General features: G+C 42.0%; 1 protein-coding gene across 5 annotated transcripts in view; it reads left to right on the top strand.

Annotated features, from left to right (window-relative positions):
* Nucleotides 1-25,472, top strand: part of LOC126335503 (coiled-coil domain-containing protein 39) — a 424,893-nt gene that overhangs the window by 189,223 nt on the left and 210,198 nt on the right. The window lies entirely within an intron of this gene.

The following is a 25,472-nucleotide window of genomic DNA, read 5'->3' as shown; positions in this document are numbered from 1 at the left end:
GTACATAATTCAAGGTTGATATCTGAACCACCTCCCTTAGACTCCAGCCACATATTACAGCTTGCTTTCAAGTTTCATTTACTAACCACTTAGTGCCTATCAGAGTTGACATAAAACTGGACAAATTGTCCTTTATAATACCATATTCATTTTATCCACAATTATTACATGATTCACATTCTAGGAATCAAGTTCAGCTATTAATGTTCTTCAGCTGAAGCTGCATTACATCTCAAGCACAAGCAGTCACTGAAATGAAGAACATTGTGTTGGGCAGTGTGCTCAGCAACTGGGTGGCTCAGCTTTTCTTGGCCACATTTTGTTGGTGACCATTCATGTAGACTGACAGCTTGTTGATTGTCATACACATGTACAATGCAACAAAGTGGTTGCAGCCTAGCTTATAGATCATGTGACTGATTTCACAGGAAACTTTGCCTTTTGTTGGGTTTGGTAATACTTGTAATCAAACTGGAGTAGCTGGTGGTGAGAGGATGTATGACACATATCTTTCTTCTAGGTCTACAGAGACAAGTCATGAGGGAAGAGAATGGGAGCAGGGGTTGATAGAGATGGGTGACTGGAGAGATAAGGCATGGGAGATGTGTTCCTGTAAAAGGTTTGGAGGGTAATTAAGGCCAGTGAAGATCTCAGTGAGACCCTTGGTATATTTCAAGAGGGACTGCTCGTCATTATAGATGAGACAGCCATGAGTGGCTAGGCTGTGTGGAAGGGACTTCTTGGTACGGAATATGTGGTAGCTGTCGAAGTGGAGGTATTGTGGATGCTTGATAGGTTTGATATGGACAGCGGTACTAATCTAGCCATCTTTGAGATGGAGGTCAACATTGAGAAATGTGGCTTGTTGGGTCGGGGAGGTAAAGTGAAGAGAATGGGGGAGAAGGTATTGAGGTTCTGGAGGAATGTGGATAGGGAGTCCTCACTCTCGAGCCAGACCAGGAAGATGTTATCAGTGAATACGAACCAGATGAGGGGTTTGGGATTTTGGGTGGTTAGGAAGGATTTTTCCAGATGGTCATGAATAGTTTAACGTAGGACAGTGGCATATGGGCGCCCATTGCCATACCCAGGTTTGTTTGTAGATGATGCCTTTAAAGGAGAAGTAATTGTGGGTGAGGATATAGTTGGTCGTGCTGATCAGGAAGGAGGAGGTTGTAGGTTTGAAATCTGTTGGGTGTTGGGAAAGGTGTAGTGTTCAATAGGGGGCATTAGGGATGTTAGTGTAAAGGAACATGGCATCAATAGTAATGAACAGGGTACTGTGTGGTAAAGAATAGGGACTGTGGAGATTTGGTGGAGGAAATGGTTGATATCTTTTATATAGGAGGGTGGGGTTCGGATAATAGGCTTAAGGTATTGGTCCACAAGAGCAGAGATTCTCTCAGTGGAGGCACAGTAACCAGCTACAATGGATTGTCCTGGGTGGTTTGGTGTATGGACTTTAGGAAGCATGTAGAAGGTGGAAGTGCTTGGTGTGTTAGGGGTGAGGAGAGAGAGAGAGACTCAGGGGAGAGGTTCTCAGATGGGCCTCTTATTTTGAGGAGAGACTGGAGATCATGCTGGACTTCTGGAATGGGGTCACTGTGGCAGGCTTTATAGGCGGATGAATGTGACAGCTGGCAGAGTCCTTCTGCCAGATAATCCTTACATTTCAAAACAGCTGTGATGGAACCTTTTTCAGTAGGTGAGATCAGTTTTCAGTTGGTGAATTGCGGTTCTTTTTGCATATATAAGATTAGCTTGAAGGTTGATGGAATTGGAAAATGATAGGAGGCTAGTTCAAGGTTAAGAAATTCTGGAAAATTATCAGGGGATGATTTGGGGACAGTGAGAGTGGATCACAAGTGGATGGAGGAGTGAGCTGAGTCAGTCAGGGCTCTACATTGGTCTCAGGTTGAGTCTGAGTGGTAGGGTTGGCCATGAAAAAGTGTTTCCACTATAGGGACTGGAAGAAGGAGAGAAGGTCTTTAACAAGTCCAGCATGTTTGAATTTGGGAGTGGAGCAAAAGATAAGACATTTGGAAAGGACTGATACGTTTGTGGGGCTAAGGCTTTTAGAGGAAATGTTCATAACTGTGTTTTGGGTCTGTTTAGGTTCTGGACTTTGTATGGTGATGGGAGGGAGTTTTTGAGGATAGGGTAAATGTAGTAGGTCTGCGAGGCATGGTTTGACAGCTATGGGTGGAACTGGAGTAGTTTTTGGAGGCTGCTGTAGAGGTGGTGGATAATGGTAGTCCAAGGCAGGTGTAGGAAGTCAATAGGTTGGAGAGTTTTCTGAGGTGGCATTGTGCATAGTGCTCTAATTCCTGGATGGCAAGGGCTTCAATGTGTTTGATGGAATCCAGGAATTTGGGATTGCACAGCAGGAGAACTTTACAGATGGATAGGAGGTATTGCAAGGAGGTTTGGGCCGGATTGACATGGTTTTGCAGGAATACATCTGTGAAGGTTAATGGCTAGGGGAATTGGAACAGTTGGAAATCATTGTGGAAGGAGGAGTTGCAGTCTGAGATGGGTAATTAGATGGTAAGGCCATATGGGGCGATACCATGAGCCTTGTTGCTTGGCATCTGTATCTGCTCATGTTGCTGCTGCAGCAGCTCCTTCTGTAGGCGCAACTGTTTGTGCCACCATTTCATAAATGCCAGGCCAATGGCAGCCCAAAATTAACACGATGAAAAGGGGAGGGAAAAAATAGAAGCATCAGACACATAAGAAAGTCTTCTGTCGCAACCTTACTCTAAACAGTGCTGTTGGCACAAGGCAGTGTTCGGGCCAATAGTGGCTTGACAACAAGCTGGGAAACAGAATCCTGCTAGAGGAAATGAAAACTCGACTTGTGAGTGAATCTGCAGATAAGAGAAAGTCCAAAACCACATAGAGAACTACACAGGGACAAACACAAAATTAGGTAGACACGTTTGGCTGATGATTGAACACACTGAAATGAAATGGCACAATGCACGAATTGCTATGTGAGGTCTGTGATTGTTGAACTCAGCATTAGAACTGCCCTGCACGGTTTACTGCACAGGTAAACAATTCTGTCAGTGGATCTGCCATACCATGTGTTGCATGCGCTGCCCATGGCAGTTTTTTGCACTTTTCAATTGTGGTAACTATGCCAGCTCATCTGCTTCCATTGCAGTGTCCACTGGCTGGGATACTAAACATGTTTTTGTGGTGTTATTTTATTTTTGAATCAAATAATCGTCCGTCCCCAATAAAAACAGTCCCGGTAATTGAATCAGTTCTGTTAATGTCATTAAGACTGTATCTCAGGTTCTAGTGTTCAGTGTCCTTAGTTCCATATCGCAGGGTCGTGGGTTTGATTCCTGGTCGGGTTGGAGATTTTATTCAGTCAGGGGCTGAGCATTATACTGATCACATCATTTCATTTTCGTCGACACACAAGTGGCATCAAATAAAAATACTTGCACCAGCTAGGTGAACAGTCTTAGATGGAATCTCCCAGTCAATAATGCCATACTATCATTTCATTTCAGTGTCATTTATTGTGGGGAAGTTACTTGGACATTGCTCCAAAGTAGTTGCTCATGTAATCTGACTGAAATTCCCTAAATGTGGCAAAACCAAAAATTAATCTACCACAATATACTTGTACACTCTTTTGATTCAGCTGTACATGTGGCCATTCTTAATTTCTTTAGATACAGGAAAATAGGAGTAATCTTCATTATCCATACTGTAGTGAAGCTAGCACTATTGTACATGTTTGTTAACTTATCTGTTAACCATCTGTAGCAAATTATTTAAGTCCCATCATATTATCATTCTGTACACTCAGAACAGTACAAATTCCTTTCACACAAGACCCTAAAATTATTATTATCACCCAATGGCAAACTATACAGATCTTCACTAGATTTTGTCATTTAATAAATTAGACCCTTTGAAAAATTTCTCTAAATTACACTCCATAAAATCTTCATAAACACAATCATTAATTTAGATAATTTAGAATAATTGCCTTAACCTGAAACTTGTTAGGGGATCAAAACCATCTTTTAACTAGAGCATATCTCTAACAGTTGCATATCTCAATAGTTGAAGATTCCTGAAGGATGTTCTGTTTACTCAAGCATTTCAGTATTTTCTGGTTTAGCCTTCCATCTGACCTACATTTCAGCCAGGAAACTGGCACTTTTCTGTAGCAGGAGAAAAATATTACTTGCCTGCACAGAGGACAAAGGGCAACAAGACCACAGTAATTATTGGAAGACTCTCCATGAGTTCCCACTCCTTCAAATTACTTCAATAAACACTGCATAGGCCCTGTCCCCTTAAAAGGCAAAAGAAAATGATTCCTAGCCCAAAATACTAATTAACCCTTTCACTGCTGTGGATGTGTATACACATCCTACTACACCGTATATATGCACACCGCTTGGATTTTCATACAGTGCTGTGGACATTTGTGTTTGTCCTGAGCCACTGACTTCTAACTGCTGTGGTTGAATTACTTTCATATATCTTTGAGTAAAACATTTTCGAGTATTTATCATACAACATATATGCCTCATTGTGTGTGTCATTTATAGAAAACCTCATTTCAATATTATGAATCATTTATAACATGTTTGTTATGATAACATGATTTGCAGCACACAAGGATGTGAATAGTGTGTGGAAACCAATAACTTGAGAATGAAATGAGATAGTGTTCTTCCCTTAATTTTAAATAAAATTTCATTGTCTCATCTACACTTCATTCACTACAGTGTATGAACTAATATCAACCACATGTAAAGTTTACGCAGTGTTTTTTTAACTTTGCAAATGCTTTCCAATTTCATGCCAGATTTTACTTAATTTGATCTTGCACAGTAAGTATGATGAATAACAAAAGGAAATTAAGTTATTTATCTAATGAAGGTGTCAGATTTTTTCACATAATAGTTTTTGAAAAATTAGATGATAAGTATTTCATGCAGAAATTTTTAAGGCTTTCGTGGCCACTTGTTGACAAACTGCCTATTGGCTTCTGTCTCAGGCTCTTCGGCCAACATTTGTCTGATGATTTGACTGATGTTTCGCCAACGTGAGTGGCTGGCGTTGTCAAAGCATTACCCTCCATTGCTGGTGGTGAACTCAAACCAAGCTAGTGGCCGCAGACCATATGCACCTGGCGCGCCAACGTCCGAGGGCTTCTCCACGATCATTTCCAGTGCAGTTCTCCTCTTGCCACCTGTGACGGTTGTATGCTGCAGTATGGGAAGCCAGGATCCATTTACCTTAAGGCTTTTTTCTTTCTTGTTGAAGCTATTCTCATGTTTTTGTATTTCTACAGCTTCTCTGAACAAGCAAGAATGTATGGCAGAAAGGCTGTACCCGACATTTCTTTTTCTGATTTCTCATGTCGCCAATTGTTTGACTCTGTTACATTTCTAATATAATTTGTGGCGTACCCATTGCTCCTCAGAACACTTTCCAGGTGTTACATTTTGTATCTGAGGTTTAGCGACTCATATATTTGTCCAGCTCGCATTACAAGCATATTAATCATGCCTCTTTTTCTGGCTTGGGTGCTGGTTTGATAAATTATGCAGGTATTGATCAGTGTGTGTCAGTTTTTGGTACACGTTATGTCCCAGGTTTTCGCCATCCCTAGTGACCAGCACTTCTAGAAATGGTAGTTTTTTGTCCTTTTCTACTTCCGTGGTAAATTTTATCTTGGCATGGAAGCTGTTCAAGTGTCTTAGGAAGTCACCGAGCTGTTCTTCACCATGGCTCCACACAATGCCCAAAGTATCATTGATGTATCTGTACCACACCTTAGGTTGAGAAGTCACCAAGTCCAGTGCCAGTGCTTTGAAATGTTCACATGAATAAGTTGGCCACCACTGGACTAAGAGGATTGCCCATGGCGATGCCTTCCAGCTGTTTGTAGAAATTGCCATTCCACGTAAAATAGCTCATGGCGAGACATACATGAAAGAGCTTTGTGATGTCTTGTGGGAAAATGAAACCGATGTGCTCCAGAGCATCACTGAGTGGCTCTTTTGTAAACAAAGAAACAATATCAAAGCTGACCAGGATGTAATTTGGTACAAGTTTTAGTTTCTTCAGTTTCTCAGTGACATGTCCTGAGTCCTTTATGAGTGTGTCTGCTTTCCACACATGCAGCTGGAGCAGAGAGGCCAAGTGCTTTTCCAGTTTATAGTTCGGTGAGCCAGGAGCGTTATCAATTGGTCTTAGTGGAACATTATTCTTATGGATCATAGGTAATCCATACAGCTGAGGTGGTAGGGCTTCTGTGTTGCCCAGTTTTCTCTATACATCCACTCGCAGAGAAGACGCCGTAATGAACTGCTTCGTAATCCATGTGATTGTGCGTTAGAAACTGCAAAAACTGAGTCTTACTGTGATTTAGCATCAAATTGTTTTCCACAAGCCACGAACTCATTTCATGAACTACATTATTTGTTACTGTTTCAATATTACACACAAGATCCTTCACTATCAAACTTGTGTCATCAGCAAACAGAAATACTTTTGTATCACCTGTAATACTAGAAGGCATATCATTTATATAAATAAGAAACAGCAGTGGCCCCAGCATCGACACTTGGGGAACGCCCCACTTAACAGTGCCCCATTGGGACTGAACATCACTACCACTCTCAGTATTGCGGAGAATTACTTTCTACTTTCTGTTCTTAAAGTAAGAGGTGAACCAATTGGAAGCTACTCCCCTTACTCCATAGTGGTCCAACTTCTGCAGTAATATTTTGTGGTCAACACAGTCAAAAGCCTTCGTTAAATCAAAGAAAACACCTTTTATTTAATCCGTCCAAAACCTCCCAGAGAAAAGAGAATATAGCATTTGCAGTTGTTAAACCATTTCTAAATCCAAACTGAACATTTGACAGCAAATTATGTGAATTTATATGCGCCAGTAACCATGTATATACAACCTTCTCAATAACTTTAGCTAACACTGATGGCATAGAAATAGGTCTAAAATTGTCAACATTATCCATGTCTCCCTTTTTATAAAGTGGCTTCACTACCGAGTACTTTAATCAGTCAGGAAACCGACCACTCCTAAAGGAAAAGTTACAGATATGGCTGAGTACTGGGCTAACATACATAGAACAATACTTCAGTATTCTGCTAGATACCCTGTCATATCCACGAGAGTTCTTGGTCTTTAGTGATTTAATTATTAACTCAATCTCCCAACTTGTCAGTATCATGGAGGAGCATTTCAGGTATCAGTCTCGGAACACTTTTTTCTAAGAGCGCTATATGATTCACTGTTGGGACTAGGTTTCTATTTAATTCACCTGCTATATTCAGAAATTGATTACCGAGCGAGGTGGCGCAGTGGTTATCACACTGGACTCGCATTCGGGAGGACGATGGTTCATTCCCGTCTCCAGCCATCCTGATTTAGGTTTTCCGTGATTTCCCTAAATTGTTTCAGGCAAATGCCGGTATGGTTCCTTTGAAAGGGCACGGCCGATTTCCTTCCCAATCCTTCCCTACCCTGAGCTTGCGCTCCGTCTCTAATGACTTCCTTGTCGACGGGGCGTTAAACACTAACCACCACCACCACCACCACCACCATCAGAAAGTGATTATTAAATACTGTACATATATGCGACTTATCAGTAACACGGACGTTCCCACTACGCACTGATTCTATATCCTCAACCTGTCTCTGCAGACCAGCCACTTCCTTTACGACTGACCATATGGTTTTAATTTTATCCGAGTCTTACCTATTGTATCTGCATACCACATACTTTTTGCCTTCCTAATGACATTTTTAAGCATTTAGATTTTGATTGTTTCTAACGTTTTGATATAATTGCCACTTTGTTCTACAAGATATTCTTATCCCTCTAGTCAGCCACCCAGGCTGCCTGTGTGTGCTAGTACCCTGTTTTGAGCGTTCTAACGGAAAGCAACTTTCAAAGAGCATGAGAAAAGTCTTGAGAAAAGCATTATATTTATCATCTACTGTATCAGTGCTATAAACATCTTGCCACTCTTGTTCCTTGATAAGGTTTACAAAGGTCTCTACAGCAACTGGATCAGCTTTCCTAAACAGCTGATGACTATATTTAACACGTGTTTCAGCACAAAAATCTTGTAGAGTTAAAATTTGTGCATCATGATCTGAAAGGCCATTGCCTTATTTGCTAACAGAATGCACTTCTAGCAATGAGGAATGAACAAAAATGTTGTCTATGGTTGTTCTACTGTTTCCTTGCACTCTCGTTGGAAAGAATACGATTTGCATAAGATTATATGAATTAAAGAGGTCTACCAGCAACCTCTTCCTTGCACAATGATTTATACAATTAACATTGAAGTCACCACATATAACTAACTTTTTGCATTTCCTATAAAGTGAAAAATGTTGTGAAATCAGAGTCTGGGGATCTATAAATAACAACAGTTAGAAATTTAGCTCCGTTAAATTTAACCACACCGGCACATCATTCAAACACCTTTTCAGTGCAGTACTTTGAAACATCAATTGACTCAAATGGGATGCCGTTTTTCACATACATGGCTACTCCCCCACACCGCAAAGAGCTCCTTGAAAAGCTGCCAGCCAACCTGTATCCTGGTAAAGGAAGCCTCTGAATTATCTCCTTATTTAAGAAGTGTTCAGATATACCAATAATTTCAGAGTCAACATCTATAAGCAGTTCACTAACGTTATCTCTAATACCTTGTATATTTTGATGAAATATGCTAATTCCCTCATTAATCGGATATCTAAGCTTTGTCGAAAGCGGTTTCTTTGTTAGAGAGACTTCCCTTAAGCAGGAATACCTATCAGCTGACTTCAATCTAAAAAAGGTACAGCTCTAACACCTACTACTACAGGAATTTTCCCATGAGTGATCACACCACCCCCACCTATGCTGTCACTTATAAGCTTTGCCAACCTCCCCTTTCCACACCTCTTGTGGTGCAGGCCATGTCTTGTGAAACCCGTCCTGCTGATAGACTCCGCTGCTAAACACGTCATCAGCGCACCCCCAAGTCTCATGTTATTACACCTGACGACTGTATTAAGATGAGGCCGATCGTGACGCTGAAAGAGTTCCATGAAATGCACGGTCGTGTTGCCAGTCTGAGTGGCTATCTTTTCCAGGTCACCATCTATGTTATACTCCCCATCCCTATCAATACTATTACCAGCCCCACCCACAATCACTACCTGATCCTCTTTAGTAAAATCCCTACATAACCCCCCTACGTTAACAGTCACCTGAGCCAATCCTGCATTAGGCTTCACAATGCTGGTGACGTGGTACTCACTCCCGAACACTTCCTGCAACTGCTGGCCTACACCTCTGCCATGAGAACTACCTAACAGCAGAACTTTCTTCTTCCTCTTCGACTTTACAACTGTTCTAGCCACCATAACTACTGAGGTCTGCTGAATACTTCCTACAACCACAGCTACTAGAGATTCCTCTCCACTAGACTCTGACAGTTGGTCATATCTATTGTAAACATCAATAGTAAAACTATCTGAAAATATTCTTCTCCTAGCAGATCTCTTGCCAACAGCCAGCTCCCATTCCCCAACACCCTTCTCCCTCCTCATCCTATCTAGTTCCTCCTGTGCGTTTTTCAACTGCACCTGAAGGGCACAGATCTTACGCTCCTGCTCCTCTATCAACTTACTCTTGCTACATAACCTGCAGTTCCATGAGAGGGTCTCACCAGAATGCCTACTGGCTTCCCCACTGCATTCCCCCCAGTGAAAATACTTTGAACAAGTTTCACACCACAATCCACTACTCACGAACCTATGGCAAAGCCTACACTTCTCTCTCATGGTAAAATTTTACTTTTTCTAAGTTCCGCTACTACAATAAGATGATGTTAAAAACCTGACTACAGTAATCACAAACTTACTCTACAAGGGAAGTAACTACTATTATTAACAGTATTAATAAACAACAAATGTGAATATAACAAAAGACTAATACAGAAAGAGAATCAAACGTCTAATGACACAGTAACGAAGCTGAAAACAGTTCTCAAAAGGTTCTTCTGACGTTGTTGTTGTTGTTGTCTTCAGTCCTGAGACTGGTTTGATGCAGCTCTCCATGCTACTCTATCCTGTGCAAGCTGCTTCATCTCCCAGTACCTACTGCAACCTACATCCTTCTGAATCTGCTTAGCGTATTCATCTCTTGGTCTCCCTCTACGATGTTTACCCTCCACGCTGCCCTCCAATGCTAAATTTGTGATCCCTTGATGCCTCAAAACATGTCCTACCAACCGATCCCTTCTTCTAGTCAAGTTGTGCCACAAACTTCTCTTCTCCCCAATCCTATTCAATACCTCCTCATTAGTTACGTGATCTATCCACCTTATCTTCAGTATTCTTCTGTAGCACCACATTTCGAAAGCTTCTATTCTCTTCTTGTCCAAACTAGTTATCGTCCATGTTTCACTTCCATACATGGCTACACTTCAAACAAATACTTTCAGAAACGACTTCCTGATACATAAATCTATATTCGATGTTAACAAATTTCTCTTCTTCAGAAACGCTTTCCTTGCCATTGCCAGTCTACATTTTATATCCTCTCTACTTCGACCATCATCAGTTATTTTACTTCCTAAATAGCAAAACTCCTTTACTACTTTAAGTGTCTCATTTCCTAATCTAATTCCCTCAGCATCACCCGATTTAATTTGACTACATTCCATTATCCTCGTTTTGCTTTTGTTAATGTTCATCTTATATCCTCCTTTCAAGACACTGTCCATTCCGTTCAACTGCTCTTCCAAGTCCTTTGCCGTCTCTGACAGAATTACAATGTCATCGGCGAACCTCAAAGTTTTTACTTCGTCTCCATGAATTTTAATACCTACTCCAAATTTTTCTTTTGTTTCCTTTACTGCTTGCTCAATATACAGATTGAATAACATCGGGGAGAGGCTACAACCCTGCCTCACTCCTTTCCCAACCACTGCTTCCCTTTCATGCCCCTCGACTCTTATTACTGCCATCTGGTTTCTGTACAAATTATAAATAGCCTTTCGCTCCCTGTATTTTACCCCTGCCACCTTTAGAATTTGAAAAAGAGTATTCCAGTCAACATTGTCAAAAGCTTTCTCTAAGTCTACAAATGCTAGAAACATAGGTTTGCCTTTTCTTAATCTTTCTTCTAAGATAAGTCGTAAGGTCAGTATTGCCTCACGTGTTCCAACATTTCGACGGAATCCAAACTGATCCTCCCCGAGGTCCGCATCTACCAGTTTTTCCATTCGTCTGTAAAGAATTCGCGTTAGTATTTTGCAGCCGTGGCTTATTAAACTGATAGTTTGGTAATTTTCACATCTGTCAGCACCTGCTTTCTTTGGGATTGGAATTATTATATTCTTCTTGAAGTCTGAGGGTATTTCGCCTGTCTCATACATCTTGCTCACCAGCTGGTAGAGTTTTGTCATGACTGGCTCTCCCAAGGCCGTAAGTAGTTCTAATGGAATGTTGTCTACTCTGGGGGCCTTGTTTCGACTCAGGTCTTTCAATGCTCTGTCAAACTCTTCACGCAGTATCGTATCTCCCATTTCGTCTTCATCTACATCCTCTTCTATTTCCATAATATTGTCCTCAAGTACATCGCCCTTGTATAAACCTTCTATATACTCCTTCCACCTTTCTGCCTTCCCTTCTTTGCTTAGAACTGGGCTGCCATCTGAGCTCTTGATATTCATACATGTGGTTCTCTTCTCTCCAAAGGTCTCTTTAATTTTCCTGTAGGCAGTATCTATCTTACCCCTAGTGAGATAAGCTTCTACATCCTTACATTTGTCCTCTAGCCATCCCTGCTTAGCCATTTTGCACTTCCTGTCGATCTCATTTTTGAGACGTTTGTATTCCTTTTTGCCTGCTTCATTTACTGCATTTTTATATTTTCTCCTTTCATCAATTAAATTCAATATTTCTTCTGTTACCCAAGGATTTCTAGCAGCCCTCGTCTTTGTACCTACTTTATCCTCTGCTGCCTTCACTACTACATCCCTCAGAGCTACCCATTCTTCTTCTACTGTATTTCTTTCCCCTATTCCTGTCAATTGTTCCCTTATGCTCTCTCTGAAACTCTGTACAACCTCTGGTTCTTTCAGTTTATCCAGGTCCCGTCTCCTTAATTTCCCACATTTTTGCAGTTTCTTCAGTTTTACTCTACAGGTCATAACCAATAGATTGTGGTCAGAGTCCACATCTGCCCCTGGAAATGTCTTACAACTTAAAACCTGGTTCCTAAATCTCTGTCTTACCATTATATAATCTATCTGATACCTTTTAGTATCTCCAGGATTCTTACACGTATACAACCTTCTTTCATGATTCTTAAACCAAGTGTTAGCTATGATTAAGTTGTGCTCTGTGCAAAATTCTACTAGGCGGCTTCCTCTTTCATTTCTTAGCCCCAATCCATATTCACCTACTATGTTTCCTTCTCTCCCTTTTCCTACACTCGAATTCCAGTCACCCATTACTATTAAATTTTCGTCTCCCTTCACTATCTGAATGATTTCTTTTATTTCATCGTACATTTCTTCAATTTCTTCATCATCTGCAGAGCTAGTTGGCATATAAACTTGTACTACTGTAGTAGGTGTGGGCTTCGTATCTATCTTGGTCACAATAATGCGTTCACTATGCTGTTCGTAGTAGCTTACCCGCATTCCTATTTTCCTATTCATTATTAAACCTACTCCTGCATTACCCCTATTTGATTTTGTGTTTATAACCCTGTAGTCACCTGACCAGAAGTCTTGTTCCTCCTGCCACCGAACTTCACTAATTCCCACTATATCTAACTTTAACCTATCCATTTCCCTTTTTAAATTTTCTAACCTACCTGCCCGATTAAGGGATCTGACATTCCACGCTCCGATCCGTAGAACGGCAGTTTTCTTTCTCCTGATAACGACATCCTCCTGAGTAGTCCCCGCCCGGAGATCCGAATGGGGGACTATTTTACCTCCGGAATATTTTACCCAAGAGGATGCCTTCATCATTTAAGCATACAGTAAAGCTGCATGTCCTCGGAAAAATTACGGCTGTAGTTTCCCCTTGCTTTCAGCCGTTCGCAGTACCAGCACAGCAAGGCCGTTTTGGTTAATGTTGCAAGGTCAGATCAGTCAATCATCCAGACTGTTGCCCCTGCAACTACTGAAAAGGCTGCTGCCCCTCTTCAGGAACCACACGTTTGTCTGGCCTCTCAACAGATACCCCTCCGTTGTGGTTGCACCTACGGTATGGCCATCTGTATCGCTGAGGCACGCAAGCCTCCCCACCAACGGCAAGGTCCATGGTTCATGGGGGGACATTATTTCACCATAAAACACAACAAACTTTGGTTGAAGACTACTAAAGTTCCTAAATAAATCACTAAACACAAACAATTAATTGGTACTTAGCTTTTGATGCGCCGCTACAGCTGCAACTGGTCAGTGTGGAATGTAAATACAGGTAAGAGGTTACGTTGCTCGATATGAAACACTCACAAATATCAGGTTACAACACAAGAAAGGCAGAGGTGAATGAAGAAACCACTAATACATCACTTATATAGTAAATAATATCACAAAAACTGTTAAAATATGTATCTGAAATCTAAAAATATATAAAAACTTGGAGAGCGATCTCACAGGCAGTCACTCGCTTATGACGTCACACCAAAGAGAGTCATGATTTTGGTCATGGCTTGGATATGTCTCTCCACTGGTCTTGGCCCTGTTGTCATTGTTGTGGTGACAGCTTTGCATAGTTTGGGTTACTCTTCTGCAGGCTGGCTCTCCCACCTAGTGGGTTCCTCCATTTCTCCATTTCTTCCAGAACTCTGATGTGCACACCAATATCTGCTACCTGCAGATATAGCACATCTGATCAAACTTTTCGTTCATTTGAGAAAATCTGTCAACAGTTTGAACCAATCATTGTATATTCAATCAAATTCTTTGTTCATTTGATTTCTCAGGTTTGGAACAGCTTGCATAATTGTTTCTGAAGCCATTTTCCCTTTCAGAGAGCCATTACGTGAATCCACAAACAAATATTAGTACAAATAGTCCAGAAATTGCCATTGTGTGCTTATTACGAGAATACTAGCTACAAATGAGATATTTTATTTGTTTATCTATTGCAGTAATGAACTAAAGTCCTTTAGTATGATTTTTATCAACATTGAATATTGTTGGACATCTCAATCATATATCTTACCTGACATGCTTACTCTATTAATTGTCAAAATGACAGCATGAGTTGCAATTAAGAGATCACAGTCCAATGAGCTATATTGAAGAAACAGAACCCACCAGCTTTTGGTAGGGCGGTCTCTACTAGGTTGTTGCACACGAAGCATTGACTGCGGCTCGTCATCTGCCACTGCTGTGCGTACATGCCTGTTGTGGTTGGTTGCTTGCAGCATTGCCTGGCCACATTGTGTAGTACAGGGTATTGGACAATGTCTGCACTGTCTACTACATGTAGAAGCTGCCAATTGAAACCATAAGCTGCCTATTCACAGTTACTACAATTTTCTGGTCTATTGTACCAAGATTGAATGGATTTCACATTTAAATCCATCATTTCATTCCCATCTGTGGAAGGCATTTTCAAGGTGTATCATAGCTTCTTTAAGTGTCTGATTCACACCCTAGCTCACTACTGACTGCAGCAAAATTCTGTTTATGCATGCTTCAGCACAATGGTGTGATGTTACATGTTTTGAACACATGAGCATAGTTGGTCATTGTCGATTGTTATCATCCACTGTTGCTATCAATCGATAGTGGAAGGCTGGAATACATTATCTTCAGCACCAGAATCTTGATGTCATTCAATTTCATGCCCTTGTCCTTCCTATTGAAATTCCTGGGGTGTTTTTCAATCTCTATGGCCTCTCTGTATAGCCTTTCATGGTATCTGCTTGTGGCTCCCAGTACTTGAGTCCTATCAAAATGAATGTGGTGGTCTCCCGGCTGCTACAAATGATCTATCAATCTCCCCTCTTCTGCAATTGTCCTTGTGCTCCTGTAGTCATTTTTTGGTCATTATTTTTGTAGTACCCACTTACAGCTCCCCACAAGTACCTGGAATTCCATAAAATCATTCTTTTTCCAGTGGTTGACAAGCATCCTTAGCCAATTTTAAGTGTTCTTCCAGGTGGGTTTGTAGATTACCACAATGTTCCATTTTTTCAAGATTTTTCCCATGCTATCAGTAATGTCCTTAATGAAAGGCAAGAAAACTTTACATTTCACAGGCACTTGTGCATTGTTATGATCTGCTCAGTGGTCCTCACGCTCCTTTTACCTCAGTAGATGAAGAGGAGAGATTGACAAATCAGCAGAACATGCTTTGTTGCCAGGAAAACACCACACTCATTTTACTAGGACTCAAGTAATTGCAGCAACAAGTACAGAGGCCATAGAGATTGTAAAACAGCCAAGAAATTTCAGTAGGAAATTGAATGATATCTGGATTCTGGTGTTCAAGAAGATGGGTACCAGTTTTCCACGTTGGGGTGATAGCAACAGTGGACAATGGGAATCGACAGCAGCCAACTGGATGTGAATCAGATACTCAAAGAAGTTACAATTCCCCTTGCAAATGTCCTCCACAGATAGGGGCGAAATATTCAGTTTCAGTGTGAAATTGATTCAACCACGGCACAATAGCCTGGAAAATTTTATTGATTGTAATACTTCCAGCCTTGAAAATTTAGATTTTACAGTTAGACTGCCTATTGTTTGTAAACTGGTGGATCGTATCTACTGCTCACTCTGTTGACCTTTCTTGAAGTAATCTTCCTGCAGACTGAGCCTACTCTCGATAAACATGTAATGGATGTGAATCTTCAGTATTTGTTTTTGACAAGCAACTTTTGGTTAACTTTAGGTGATTTTTAAAGGTGTATAAATCTTCTTGTTGATTTTCTAGTCAATGGGTTGTTTAATAATATTCCAAAAAAAAAAAAAGAACTTTTATTTCTTCTTCGCAAATGATAATGAATGTTTTAAAATTGTTTTCTGTTCAAATATCTGCTACTTAAAGATGTTTTGATATAATAATCTTTTACACTGTTTATCCAAGTATAACATGATGCCCCCTTTCTTCAAGAGGCTTCGTGGAAAAATCAAAACTACAAATTGTTTTACTGATATAAAGTAACTGTGCTGAAAAGTTAACATTATACGTATTTCAAACTTATGCCATTTAATGCTTGTCTACATATTGATAATATAAGGAGAAATAAAATAAACGAAAAGAAATGGTGAGAACTTGTTATTGCACACAGCTGTATTACTCCAAAAATTATTATTACACAACCATTTTCAGTCATTTAACAGACCATCTTCTGTGGCTAGACATAATAAAAAACCAAACTAAGGCACAATATGTCATCACCAAAAGAATCATGAAGAAAGTAAACAAGTTACACAGTGTATTGGTAACTTATATTTTTACAATGTAATCAGATGTGATCATCATGACATAATCCAAAATCTCCATAAAAATGAAATACAAAAGCAAAAATAACATTTTGTAATTTTCATTCTGAAAAACTAGACAGAACTGAATTTGTGAGCATCGTTTGGTACAGAACACATCTTGAAAGATGTTGGCAAGTAGGAAGAGATCCTACACCATGCCAAAGAGCAGGATCAAATTGTCAAAGCTCAGATAAGCATCCATATATGACACGTTAATATTACTGATATGGTGACAAAGTGTAAAGAATAAGTGGAAAAAATATGAGAATAAACATTTTAGATTTGACTCAAGTCGTAACATATTAAAAATTGTTTACAGTGACAGATCACTGTATAATATATACAATAGAGCAAGTAGAAACATGAGAAAATAATTTTCTCCAGAAATCGTCAAACATCCAAAGTTGTCAAAATATGTTAACCAATAATTTTCCTTACAAACATTGTCATGGAGGAGGTACAACATGGATATGTGCTCCAGCAAAAGGCAGCCATCGTGCTACACTTTGAGTATTCCACCAACGGCTTCTGCATGGGCCAGCTACCACAGGCCGCTTCCAGTGGTTCATATGAATTGTGCACACGGCATAGCATCTACTGGTCTGTCTACCGGATCCCTCCTCTTTATAAGCACAGTGCAGCAGGCACTCGCCCTCATACCTTATTCGTGCTTATTGTGAGCAGCTGCTTGTATCAGTACCTGGATTGTTTGTCTGTTGTTTGTGTCTATGTTTCCAACTGTTGTTTGCTTGTATGTGGAAGAAGAGCAAACTTTGGTTGTCTCTTGCAGTATGATTCAGTTCACTATGAGTGTGGCTTTCATCTCTGCGTGCTTAATCTATTTGGTTGTTTCTTTGGTTCTTCTGTCCATGTAGGCAGTGCTCCGATCTACCCTCACGCAACAGCAGGCTCTAACAGTTGCTATCTTGAACTTGTCGGCCACATTGACTACACAGGCTTCCAGCCCCCCCCCCCCCCCTCCCCGCCCCTCCCTCCTTTCCTCCTTACAATGATGTGAGTGAAGACTGGGAAGCTTATGAGAATCAGCTTTGGCAACACTTCCTTGCTTTTGGTGTCACTTATGCAAACATGTGTAAGGCCTTGTTCCTTTCTTGGATTTCTCCTTGGATCTGTGAGTGCAAGTGTGGCATCACCATGAAGACACAAATACCATTGCTTCTCTTCCATTCACTTCTCTGTCAGTGGTAAGCTCCATATCTTGGTGCAGAAGAGTAAACTGATTATGTCGTTCATCTATTTCACCATCTCTTCCATTTATTAAGATGATGGTGTTGTCAGCATACGTACTGTAGTACACTATCTCATTAACTAATTGCTATTGCTCAAAAAAGGATTTATTCTCAATATTTCATGAATATGTAGGCCAAAGTTCCAGCAAGACCCCATTGTTAACCCATTTACTTGATTGTAATAGTTACTTCTGAAATAGAAGTAATTTTTGAAAAGTGCCATAGTAAGAATAATTTTAGTAAGGGAGGTGGCATCAATAGTGATGAGCAAGGTATTGTGTGGTAAAGGGAGAGGAACTGTGGAGAGTCGGTCGAGGAAATGGTTGGTATCTTTTATATAGGAGGATAGGTTCCGGGTAATAGGTTGAAGATGTTGGTCTACAAGAGCAGAGATTCTCTCAGCGGGGGCACAGTAATCAGCTACAATTGGGTGTCGTGGGTGGTTGGGTTTATGGACTTTAGGAAGTATGTAGAAGGTGGGAGTCCGGGGAGTGGTTGGGGGTAAGTAGAGAGATGGACTCTGGGGAGAGGTTCTGGAATGGGCCTGAGGATTTGAGTAGTGACTGGAGATCCTGCTGGACTGGGATCACTGTGGCATGATTTGTAGGTGGAAGTATCTGACAGCTGACGGACTCCTTCTGCCACGTAATCCTTGCGGTTCAAAACTTCAGTGTTTAACCTTTGTCTGCTGGTAGGATTATAAGATTGGGATCAGTTTTTAGATGGTGGACTGTGGTTCTTTCTGAGAATGTAAGGTTAGTATGCATGTTGAGGGATTAGGGGAATGATGGTGAGGTAAGGTTTGAGGATAAGAAATTCTGGAATGTTAATGGGGGGTGGTTAGGAGGCAGTGGGGATGGATCAAATGGTTCAAATGGCTCTAAGCACTATGGGACTTAACATCTGTGGTCATCAGTCCCCTAGAACTTAGAACTACTTAAACCTAACACACCTAAGCACATCACACACATCCATGCCCGAGGCAGGATTCGAACCTGCCACCGCAGCAGTCATGCATTTCCAGACTGAAGCGCCTAGAACCGCACGGCCACACCGGCCGGCCGGGGATGGGTCAAGGTTGGCTGGAGGAGTGAACTTAGTTAGGCCAGGTTCAGTGATGGTCTTTGCTTGAGTCTGATTGGTCGGGTTGGTGGTGAGAAAGTGTTTCCACTGTAGGGACAGGGAGAAGGAGAGAAGGTCTTTAACTAGTCCTGCATGGTTGAATTTGGGAGTGGGGCAAAAGGTGAGGCCTTTGGAAAGGACTGATGTTTCTGTGGGACTAAGGCTTCTGGAGGAAAGGTTCATGACTGTGTTGCGGTTCTGTTTAGGATTTGAGTTCTGTGTGGCAGTGGGAGGGAGTTTCGGAGGGTGGGGTAAGTGTAGTAGGTCTGTGAGACAAGGTTCGTCAGTTATGAGGGGGCGTGGGGGAGGTTTGGAGGTTGTTGTTGAAGTGGTGGACAGTGGTACTCTGAGGTGGGAGTAGGAAGTGAGCAGGATGGAGAGCTTTTTGAGGTGGCGTTGTGCTGAGGTTGTGTTGTGCATGTTGCTCAAGTTCCTGCGGGGCAAGTGTTTCAATGTGTGTTATGGGTTCCAGGAATCTGGAATTACATAGCAGGAGAATTTTGTGGATGGAGAGAAGGTACTGCAAGGAGGATTGGGCTTGGTTGATATGGTTTTGCAGGACTATGTTGGTGAGGCCTAAGGATTGGCAGAATCTGAACAAATGGAGGTCATTGTGGAAGGAGGGATGGCAACCAGAGATGGGTAATTTGATGGTAAGGCCATTAGGGTGGATATCATGAGCCAAGCAACAATGCAGAACAGAATGTGGGACTGGGATCTGCCTAGGGATAAGGAAACTTTTCTGTATTGATGCAGATGGAAGGAGCAAGGATCCATGGTGGTGCAAAAATGCGAAAAAATACATAAGAAAGTAGAATTACGCCCGAAAAATTACCCAAAAATACACCCAAATGTGGGTGAAAAGTATGAAATGGATGCACAGGGGAAAAAAGAGAGATGAAATCTGAGGAAGACAACGATAATGGAAGGCGAAAATGCACTAAAATTGGTGAGAAGTCACAAAGGTCAAAGTAGAGAATGACTAATAATTAATAAATATAAGTGTATTACTGTGGGTAGCAGGTTTGAGGGCAGATAAGTGTAGAGAAGGGGGACAGCAGATGTGACTGGATGAGGTGGGTATAGTGGGTGCGAACAGGGATAGAACTGAGAAAGCGTGGGGGGGAGGGGGGGTGGGGAGGGGTTCGTAGTTAGAGATGTAAGATCATGTGGCACCAGAAAAGTGCGGGAGATAAAATGCAAAAATACGAGAACTGACACAGGGAGTGTGATCAGTTTGAAGGTACAGGCTGAATTATATCAGCGGGAGTAATGTGGGACATAACATGCTGCACCAACAATCAGCGTGTTCTTGACGCTGTCTGTTGCGCGCGACGAGACCATTGATACAGTGTGGCTCATAAGTAGTGCATGCAGTATGGTTCGTAAAGCAACAACAGAAACACAGGAAAGGAAAGAAAGAAGATGGACATTGAGTATAGCGGCGCAAAAGAAAGTAGTTACAAAGGAACACAGCACAGGGTTTGGATCAAAGAAAAGCCATCAGGCAAAAATCAAACAATGGAAAATCCAGGATGGAATGTAACAATACTAGAGGAGGAAAGTTGCTACTCACCATATACTGGAGATGCTGAGCCACGATAGGCACAATAAAAAGATTCACACAAACATAGCGTTCGGCCATTAAGGCCTTTGTCAGCAGTACACACACATACACATACGCACACACACACACTCATGCAAGCACAACTAGCACACACATCTGCAGTCTCAGAGAGCTGAAACTACACTGCGAGCAGCAGCACCAGTGCATGACGGGAGTGGCGACTAGGTGGGGGTAAGGAGTAGGCTGGGGCAGGGAGGGGGAGGGATAGTAAGGTGGGAGTGGCAGACAGTGAAGTGTTGCAGTTTAGACGAAAGGGGGGGGGGAGAAGGAGAGGAGGTAGGAGGGGGGGGGGGGGTAAATAATGGAAAGGAGAGAAATAAAAATAAAAATAAAAGAAATTAAAAGATTAGGTGTGGCGGTGAAATGACAACTGTGTAGTGCTGGAATGGGAACACAGAGGGGGCTGGATGGGTGTGGACAGTGACTAACGAGGGTGGAGGCCAGGAGGGTTATGGGAGTGTAGGATGTATTCCAGCGAAAGTTCTCACCTGCACAATTCAGAAAAGCTGGTGTTGGTGGGAAGGATCCATATGGCACAGGCTGTAAAGCAGTCATTGAGATGAGGGATATCATGTTTGGCAGCTTTTTTTAGCTACAGGGTGGTCCACTTGTTTTTTGGCCACAGTGTGTCGGTGGCCATTCATGCTTGTTGGTTGTCATGCCTACATAGAATGTAGCACAGTGGTTGCAGCTTAGCTTGTAAATCACATGACTGGTTTCACAGGTAGCCCTGCCTTTGATGTGATAGGTAGTGTTAGTGACTGGACTGGAGTAGGTGGTGTTACGAGGATGTATGGGACACGTCTTGCATCTAGGTCTATTACAGGGGTATGAGCTATGAGGTAAGGGATTGGGAGCAGAGGTTGTGTAAGGATGGACAAGTATAGTGTGTAGGTTTCGTCTACGGCAGAATACCACAGTAGGAGGGGTGGGAAGGATAGTGGGTGGGGCATTTCTCATTTCAGGGCACGACGAGAGGTAATCAAAACCCTGGCGGAGAATGTAATTCAGTTGCTCCATCCCGGATGGTACTGAGTTATGAGGGGAATGCTCCTCTGTGGCCGGACTGTGGGACTTTGGGAGATGGTGGGAGACTGGAAATATAAGGTACGGGAGATTTGTTTTTGTACAAGGATGGGAGGATAATTACAGTCAGTGAAGGCTTCAGCAAGACTGTCAGTATATTTAGAGAGGGACTGCTCATCACTGCAGATGTGACGACCACAGGTGGCTAGGCTGTATGGAACGGACTTCTTGGTATGAAACGGGTGGCAGCTGTCGAAGTGGAGGTAATGCTGGTGGTTAGTAGGTTTGATATGGTTGGAGGTACTGATGTAGCCATCTCTGAGGTGGAGGTCAACATCTAGGAAGGTGGCTTGTTGGGTTGAGTAGGACCAGGTGAAGCAAATGGGGGAGAAGTTTTCTTTAACTTCCAGTTCCAAATTATCCTCAGTTGTATAACTTCCCTTGTTCACTAATTCTAATCTGTTCATGTTTTCACAATGTTTCCCCTTTCCTCTTCCATGTATTTTGTTTTGATTATGTTCTCTTTCTTGTCTGTCACTTATAAAGTTTTTTATCTCTATTCAAGAGCTGAACTAACTTTGTGTAACCAGTCTGTTCCCAACATGAATTCTTTATTGTTAAGCAGCCCTGTTCAAACTCTATACCTTCAGTTTCAAAAGTCAGTAAAACCTCGTATCTCACCAATGTACTGTGACTATGAGGATAGCCTCTCTAGTCCTAACTGCAATCACTAGCGTTTCAATATAATTTTTATTGTGTCTAATTTCATTACTTAAATCTTGTAATATCCCAAAAAATTCTGCTGCCTTAATCAAGTAATCCTTTCCCTTCTCAATTTTTCTATTTTCCCATGGGCGTATGAGTTTCCTGTTTTGTCACTGGTCTTTGTATCAATATCTTCTTGTAACAAACCTTTTTCAATTTCACTTGACTCCATATCTTTACTCTTTTCAGTGGTTTTACACCTGTTCCTAGTTAAATCACTTATCTCGTTCATCCAGTTAATGTTTATGTCAGTGTCATCATTGTTACACATTTCACAGTAGTCATTACTTAAGTATGCCAAAAACACAGTTAAATCCTCACTTACTTTCCTTTACATGAAGACATGTCAGGTCGCAGAGAAGCACAATTAAAAGACACTTCATATAGCTTTGGGCCACAGCCTTCATCAGTATAAGAGAGACACACGTCATTCACACACATAAGCAAGCATACCTCATGCTCACATGACCACCAACTCCAGCATCCCATGCTGGAATGCAACATTACATAGGATGCAAGCAGCAATCTGGATGGGGAGTGGAAAGGGAAGGGATGGTGTGTAGACGGGGAGAGAGAGATGAATGCTGTCTGTTGGAGTGTGCAAAGGCTAGAATGTCAAAAGCGGCAGCATCAGAAGGCTGTGGAGCAGGGAGGTGGGGTAAAAAAGGAGCAAAAAAGGAGAGGAGTGGGGAAAGACAGGTGGATGCATTGGTGGAGGACTGCAAATTAACAGGATGGGAGTTGAGAATGGGGATAGAGGGAGCAGAAACTGGTGCATGGTGGGTATGGGGACAGTATGTTACTGTAGGTTGAGGTCAGGATAATTAAGGGATCGGAAAATATGTTGTAAGGACAAGTCCCATCTCCACAGTTCAGAAAAGCTGGTGGTGGAGGAAAGGATCCAGATGGCTCGGGAAGCAAAGCAGCCATTGAAATCACGTGTGTTGTGTTCAGCTGCATGTTATGCCACAGGGTGGCGTACTTTGCTCTTGGCGACATTTTGATGGTGGCTGTTCAGCCTGGACAGCTGATTGGTGGTCATACCAATATAAAAAGCTGTGCAATGATTGCTGCAGAGCTGGTAAATGACATGCCTGTCTACAATTTGATGTGCCTTCTTTGTGTAAATAGCAATCTGTCCTTCCCTACATTGTTAATATTCCTATGCGGAGTTTCCATTGTTTGATTTCCTTTACATGATCCATAAATTTTATTACATGTTTCTTCCCATCAGTCATGCCAAATTCTTTTGCACAAAATTACTAACTTTTTCCTAAGTGTGTCACTGAATAACTTTTCTCCAACATTTATCCAAATTGTGCACAGAAAACTTTCATTACCAACTTCAGGGTTTAGGACTGAAGACTGATTAGACATTTCACAAAGTTATGAGAATCAATATTTGTGCACGTAACAGATTAAGACACTTCCTTTGCAAATTCATTTACATTTCTACTCGCCTTTGTCAACTTAATGACAACATGGAGGCCCCTTCCTCCTCCTCCTAAGTCATCATTAAATGTAACAAAATAAGCTATATCTTCATTTTCATTATTCATAATTCCTCCCGCATCAGTAGTATCAGTTACCGTTGCATTCAATAGTTGCATCTTCATCTACAGATGTTTCCCATTCTGCTCTTGTTCCACTACATCGTTACATTCAGAAAAGAGCTCAAAAATATTTAAGCTATTGTCACCTGTGTTATTCAAATTTTCTCCATATTAACATTGTAAAATTTTTCTAATAGCTCTTTCATGTAACACATAGTTGAATTTTTTTTTGTTACCATTTTTTCTATTCTTTAAACTTGTGGGTTTTCTGGCTATAGTGACTGTCTATACACAGAAAACTCCAACTTCCTACGATCAGGCACTTTTATTAAGGTTCGCCTAATTACACAAAAGACAAGAAAAACAATACAGAAACTCACAACACACACATCGTAACCTCACTCCACAAGACCAAACCAAAGACCATTTCCTCTGCACTTCGTAGGTGGAAGTTAGTGGCAGTCAATGGTCGCCACGGAGGCTCGCCCCCCCCCCCTCCCCCCCCCCCCCCCCTCCACCAGGAGTGCAAAGCACTGACGGAAGGATGTGAGCTTCTTCCAGTGTTGTGGTATGCTTGCTGGTTGATAGAGGCATGTGCGAAGAGTCTGTGCTGTTGGTGCAGGGTGGACTAGCGCTGGTATAGTCCGCCATCCAGTGAGGGGGACAGACTGATCGACCTGCACACGTGAACTGAACTGGCACGTAAGATGTCAGTGTTGCAGTACAGGCGGAGAGGGGGATGTGAATCTTGAGCATCCCGTCAGTGCTGAACGTTGCAACTATTCCAGCCATATCCAGCCCGTCTGGAATGGGGATAGTGTAGAGGATGGTGATATGTGATGTGGGAGTGGACTCTCTCGGAGTGTCCCCTGTGCTGAGGCCAAAAATGGATCCCTCATATGATCATGGTGGGACACAGGGGAGTGGGCAGCCTGTGTGAGATTGGAGTCGTCACCTGATGGAGGAACACTTGATTCGAGAGGGTGTGGTAAAGATTCCTTGATCGTCCAGGCTGGTTTCACGTGTTGAAGGGAAACTGTCTGCCGACGGCCACTGACGAGAATGTCCATAGTATTGTCCATGCGAGTCATTACTAGATGCGGGCCAGAGCAAGGTGGCTGTAATGTCGGTTTGACTGTGTCATCCTGTAACATAATGAGCTGCAAGAGTCCAGTGCTGAATGCAGAAAGACCGAGGTCGGGTGTGTGGTCATTGAGGGGGCGTGCGGATCACAGCTATGTGTGTCTGGACACGCTCAACTATAGCAGAGAGGTCGGACAGGTCAACGATTGCTTCATCGTTGATGAACTCTGCGGGGAGGACTAGGGTCTCACCATACAGGAGCTCCGCAAGTGAAGCCTGGTGATCTGTCTTGTAAGCCGTGCATATTCCTACCATAACCCAGTGAAGGGCGTCGGACCACTCACTGCCTTGGCACATGAGGGCCGCTTTCAGAGTCATGTGCCACCACTCGACCAGTCGATTACTCTGTGGGTGGTAAGCCATAGTGCAGAATCTACCCACTCCGCAGACTACGCAGAGTTTGTTAACAACAGGGATTCAAACCAAACTGCATTCCCTGGTCAGTGG

This window comes from Schistocerca gregaria, chromosome 2 (assembly GCF_023897955.1).
Source record: "Schistocerca gregaria isolate iqSchGreg1 chromosome 2, iqSchGreg1.2, whole genome shotgun sequence".
NCBI classification, from domain to species: Eukaryota; Metazoa; Arthropoda; class Insecta; order Orthoptera; family Acrididae; genus Schistocerca; species Schistocerca gregaria.
This window is presented reverse-complemented; position numbering and strand designations above follow the sequence as displayed.